This window comes from Hibiscus syriacus, unplaced genomic scaffold (assembly GCF_006381635.1).
Source record: "Hibiscus syriacus cultivar Baekdansim isolate YM2019G1 unplaced genomic scaffold, ASM638163v2 tig00015905_pilon, whole genome shotgun sequence".
NCBI classification, from domain to species: Eukaryota; Viridiplantae; Streptophyta; class Magnoliopsida; order Malvales; family Malvaceae; genus Hibiscus; species Hibiscus syriacus.
The window spans coordinates 161,065-167,064 of NW_024062373.1; positions in this window are offsets into that span (position 1 = coordinate 161,065).

Below are 6,000 nucleotides of genomic sequence, written 5' to 3' on the forward strand. Positions count from 1 at the left end.
ATATAATTGTGGACTGCTTTGGTAAATGCAAGATAACAGTAAGTGTACATATGATAATTTTTAGTCATAAGGGTAAGAAATAAAGCATGGATTATCGTTGTGATTTTTGATACATTTATACTCATTATATGTACATTATGGTATGACATTGAGTGATGAACAAGTGAGGTAAAAACAGTGAGGTTTATGATACTTATAATGTTTTCCATAGCCTTAATATATATATTTTGTGTTGAATGATTGTCATTCATTGAATTTTGTAGTTCACAGTTGTTAGTATTTTTAGGATAATTAATTGTTGATTGATAGGCAAAACATTTAGTGGTGATTAAAGCAAGAGATATTTCAAGTGTATGTGAACTATGATTCTGCTTGAGACATGTGAAAACCATTTTTAGTTTATGATTTGAATAATTATTTGAAGTATGTTGAAGTTTAATTATATGTTGTGCATGATATTCAATTATGCCAAAAGTAATAAAAATGTGTAATGTGCATTAATTAAGTGTCTTGATCACTTAGACAAATTCTAAAGTTGTTATATAATATGTTAGACTTATAGGACACTTGAAATTGCTGTTTTGCTCCTATGAGTTTATTTTGTTAGTTAAGCTAATCCAGAAGCATGTTTCGATTGTAATTGATTAAGCATGATTTATGATATATTTCGTTGCGTGATAACTATGTTGTTTGTTAGTGTGCATGATTATGATTCACATGTGTTCTATTTATTTTAAAATCTAATGTGATATTCAGATTACTCGGGTCGTCCATCATGATCGGGTATAGAATGTTACACTAAGAATGTGACTGATATTAATCTTGACTAAAAGAATAAGCTAATGTGATACTTGACCTAGAGTAATGAATAAACTAATGTGATTACCTAAGATATTTATACCTTGGACTTGGATTTGGTGTGATAATCCTAGACAATAGAATAAAGATTAAAAGAGTTAATGAATAATAAATAAAAGTTTATAACAGGTTAATATGCTTATTTGGATTTCTTTGTTAGCTCAGAATTTGAATTTTTCTGTTTGTATTGTTGCGGAAGACGGCTATCGAATAGAGCAAAATCGCAACTGATAATTTGAGAAAATAAAAATGAAGATAAAGAAGACACAAAATTTACGTGAAAACCCCCTAAATAATATAGGGTAAAAACCACGAGCAACGGTAGAAGAATTTCACTATGAGAAAAATAGGAATTACAACCTCTCTCGATCTATCAAGGAGAAAACAATGATAATTCTCTCTTGATAAAAAGGAGAAAACAACTCTCAAGAAACTCTCTAAATTCTCTATAGTATTGGAAGAAAGCTAGAATGCTTTGGGATGATTTTGAAGCTAAATGAGCTAGGGTATTTATAGTTGAAACTTAAGGACTAATCTTGTAAATACCCTAGAGTCTAATGACTAAAGTTTGTGATTTGCCCATACAAAAAATCAATAAAATTTGCAGCCATTTTGGACTAGAATTAGCCGCCCATTTGCCATTCCCCATTTGCCATTTTTTGACCAAAGAATTTTGCAGCCACCAAATTTGACATTTGATTTTTAACAATCTACCACTTGAAGATTTGATTGGAACAATCATATCTTCACACCATTCTTTCTACCATGTACCTTCATGTTGCTTACGTCTCTGACAGGCCACAAGAGGATCGACACCAGGTAAATTTATCAGCGTTGATCGCCTTCGTCATGAAATCTGCTATGTTGTCTTTGGTATGGATCTTCTGCATATCTACTATCCCTTCTTCCACATTTTCACGAATGAAATGTTACTGAACTCGTATGTGTTTTGTCCTTGAATGAAATGTTGGATTCCTTGCTAGATGCAAGGCGCTTTGACTGCCACAAAACAGAGAGACATACTCTTGATTGTGCCCAAGCTCCTCCAATAGCATCTTCAACTAAATTGCTTCTTTACTGGCTTGTGTAGCTGACATATTCTGCCTCTGTTGTGGATGTAGCCACAATTGACTGTAATTTTGAAACCCAGCTTACAGCTCCACCAGCAACTTTGAACACATATCCTGTAGTAGATTTGCTTTTATCCAAATCCCCTGCATAGTCAGAATCTACATACCCATTGATTAGTAAGTTTGATCCTCCATAACATAATGCAACATTTGAGGTCCCTTTGATGTATCTCAGGATCCTCTTTACTGTATTCCAATGCTCTTTTCCTGGATTCGCCATGTATCGACTAACCACTCCCACTGCTTGTGCAATGTCTGGTCTTGTGCATATCATAGCGAACATTAAACTTCCCACTGTTAATGCATACGGTACTCGAGACATCTCCATCCTCTCTTCTTCACTGCTAGGAGTCATACTGGAGGATAATTTGAAGTTAATAGGAAGAGGGGTAGAAATTGGCTTACAATCTTGCATGCTAAATCGTGACAAGATTTTCTTCAAGTAATTCTTTTGTGAAAGCCAAATCTTCCTATTACTTCTGTCTCGGTGAATTTGCATCCCTAGAATCTTGTTTGCTGATCCCAAGTCCTTCATTTCAAATTACCTAGCCAGTTGTTCCTTCAATTCTTCAATATGATATTTGTTGGGTCCTGCAACCAACATGTCATCCACATACAATAGCAATATAACAAAATCGTTATCACCAGACCTCTTGAAATAAGCACAAGGGTCTGCATTAAGTCTGTTGTATCCAATGCACATAATGAAGGAATCAAATCTCTTATACCAACACCTCGGCGCCTGCTTTAGACCGTACATAGATTTGTTCAACCTGCAAACCAACTTCTTCTTTTCGTCTTCTTCAAAACCTTCAGGTTGGAGCATATAAATCTCTTCTTCAAGATTTCCATGAGAAAAGCTGTTTTAACATCTAGTTGCTCTAGATGTAAGTTCAATGTAGCACACATTGCCAAAACTACTCGAACTGTTGTTAGTCAAACCACATGAGAAAATATTTCATTGAAATCAATACCTTTCTTTTGAGCATATCCTTTAACCACCAGTCTTGCATGATACCTCTCAACTTGATCATCACCATTTCGCTTGATTTTGAAGACCCATTTGTTACCAATTGGCTTCCTTCCTTGTGGTAGTGGCACAAGGTCCCATGTATTATTTTTATGAAGGGCTTCAATTTCTTCTTGCATCGCCATCATCCACAGTGAAGCATCTGAGTTGTTTATTGCCTCCTGGTATGTTGATGGCTCACCTTCCTCTGTTAAAAGGCAGTATGCAACATTTCCTTCTATAATATAATCTAAGTGCCAATTGGGACGTCTTCTCACACGATCTGATTGACGAGTTGTTGGAGCTTCAGAACTCTCTGGTTCTTGTTCATCATGTACTGGTTCTGTTTAAGAAGAATCTCCTTGTTCAACCTCATTTTCCACATGTATATGTGTAGTCTCTGACTTTTCAGCGCTATCATCGTCTTCTTTTCTTTGTAGTTTATCCTCTACAAATATAACATCCCTGCTGATGATCACTTTGCGGGCAGTGGGATCCCACAAACGATACCCCTTTACACCATCAGCATACCCCAAGAATTTGCATTTCCTGGATTTTGGATCCAGCTTTGAAATTTCTTGGGCGTTATACATCACGTACACAATACTTCCAAATACATGGAGGTTTAAATAATCAGCTGGTTTACCAGTCCACATCTCCATTGGTGTCTTCAGTTCTATTGCAGTTGATGGAGCTCGATTCACCAAATAACAGGCGGTATTGACTGCTTCTGCCCAAAATGATTTTTCTAGGCCTGCGTCCCTCAACATTGCTCTTGTTCTTTCTAACAAGGTTCTGTTCATCCGCTCTGCCACTCCATTTTGTTGAGGAGTATTCGACACTGTGAACTGTCTTTTGATGCCTTCTTTCTTGCAAAAGTCATCAAATTCTTCGCTTGTGTATTCTCCTCCATTATCTATTCTGAAACGCTTGATCTTATTTCCAGAATCAAGTTCCACCCGCGCTTTGAAGTTTTTGAAAGTTAAAAAACATCTGACTTCTTCTAAATAGGGTACACCCAACATCTCCTAGAGTAGTCATCAATAAATGAGACAAAATATTTTGCTCCGCCAAGGGATGTAGCCGGTGCTTGCCATACATCAGAGTGAACCAATTCTAGAACACTTTTGCCTCTAGAATTTGATGTGTTGAATTTCAACCGGTTCTGCTTGCTTGTTATGCAATGCTCACACAAGGTAAGTGATACCTTTGTTAAGCCTGGAAGTAGGTTTTGCTCCACAAGGACTTTCATTCCTTGTTCTGACATGTGTCCAAGTTTCTGATGCCATAACATTGCAGAATTTGAACTACATGAGGCAACAGAGGCTTCTACTTCTAGCAAAGTCTCTCCCTTCAGCATGTACAAGTTTGCAGCTATCTTTTCGCCTTTCAGCACCACAAGCGCTCCACGGAACACCTTCATGATTCCTTTTCGTGTTTCAATATTGCTTGCATTATTATCCAACAATCCGTAGGATAATAAATTTTTCTCCAGGCCTTTCACGTGTCGCACATCTCGAACAACTTTAATTGTTCCATCATACATCTTTAATTTGATGGTTCCCATGCCTATGATCTCTAAGGCATGATCATTGCAACTATACACAGATCCTCCTGAGATAGGTTCATAATTATAGAACCATTCTCTTCTTGAGGTCATGTGATATGTTGCTCCCGAATCAATGAGTCATATATCTGCAAATCATTTTCTTCATTCCACGGTGGTTGACGCTTCACAGCATAGAGCATCTCCATCATCTGAAGTGTTTGCGGTATTGCCTTGTGGATTGGAGTTTTTATTTAGACTTCAACAATCCTTCTTCAAGTGACCCTTCTTTCCATAGTTGTAACACTTTAAATTCTTCTTGCTTCTCGACTTCGATATACCATGTTTGTGACTGTTGCTTTGGTCACGTTCTGTTGATCTCCCTCTCATCGTTGTCATTGTTGTCAGCGCTTCTTCTTGTTGCAGATTTACTTGTCTGTCTTCCTTGTTCTTGCGCCGATTTTCTTCTTGTAGAACAACAACTGCAACGTCATCGAAGACTAGACTGGTGACATTATTGTTTGTCAAGTTGATGATGAGTTGATCATACGAATCCGATAGACTTTGAAGTAGAAGTTCAACACGTTATTGTTCTCCTATTTTACAGCTTAATGATGTAAGCTGAGAAAATAAAGTGTTCAGTGTATTTAAGTGCTCCGTCACTGAAGTAGATTCTGGCATACGGAGAGTGTACAATTTTCTCTTAAGGAAAATTTTATTGTGCATCGATGTGGCCTCGTACAATTTGGTGAGATGATCCAATATCTCCTTAACTGTCTTCTCCTCGATACTTGACAATACTTCATCTGCTAATGCTAGATGAAAGTTTGCCATAGCATTTCCGTCCATTTCGATCCATTTGTTGTCGTCTGTGAAATCTACTGGCCTTTCGCTGATAGCTGCTAGACAACCGTCTTTCCTCAGGATGGCCTTCATCTTCAATTTCCACAATGAGAAATTTCTCCCATTGAACTTTTCAATATCAAATTTCGTTGTCATTGCTTCGTTTACGGATAGCTCCCACTATTTCACTATCGTGAATAGTTCTCTGGAACCTTCAAAGAATGGGTAATAACTTCTTACTTTCTTATGTTGGAGGATCCACCTTTTGGTGGCAGCCACAAAGACAATAAGCAGATATTACACACTCTAATCTAGCTCGGATACCAATTGTTTTCGAAGACGGCTATCGAATAGAGCAAAATCGCAACTGATAATTTGAGAAAATAAAAATGAAGATAAAGAAGACACAAAATTTACGTGGAAACCCCCTAAATAATATAGGGTAAAAACCACGGGAAACGGTAGAAGAATTTCACTATGAGAAAAATTGGAATTACAACCTCTCTCAATCTACCTAGGAGAAAACAATGATAATTCTCTCTTGATAAAAAGGAGAAAACAACTCTCAAGAAACTCTCTAAATTCTCTATAGTATTGGAAGAAAGCTAGAATGC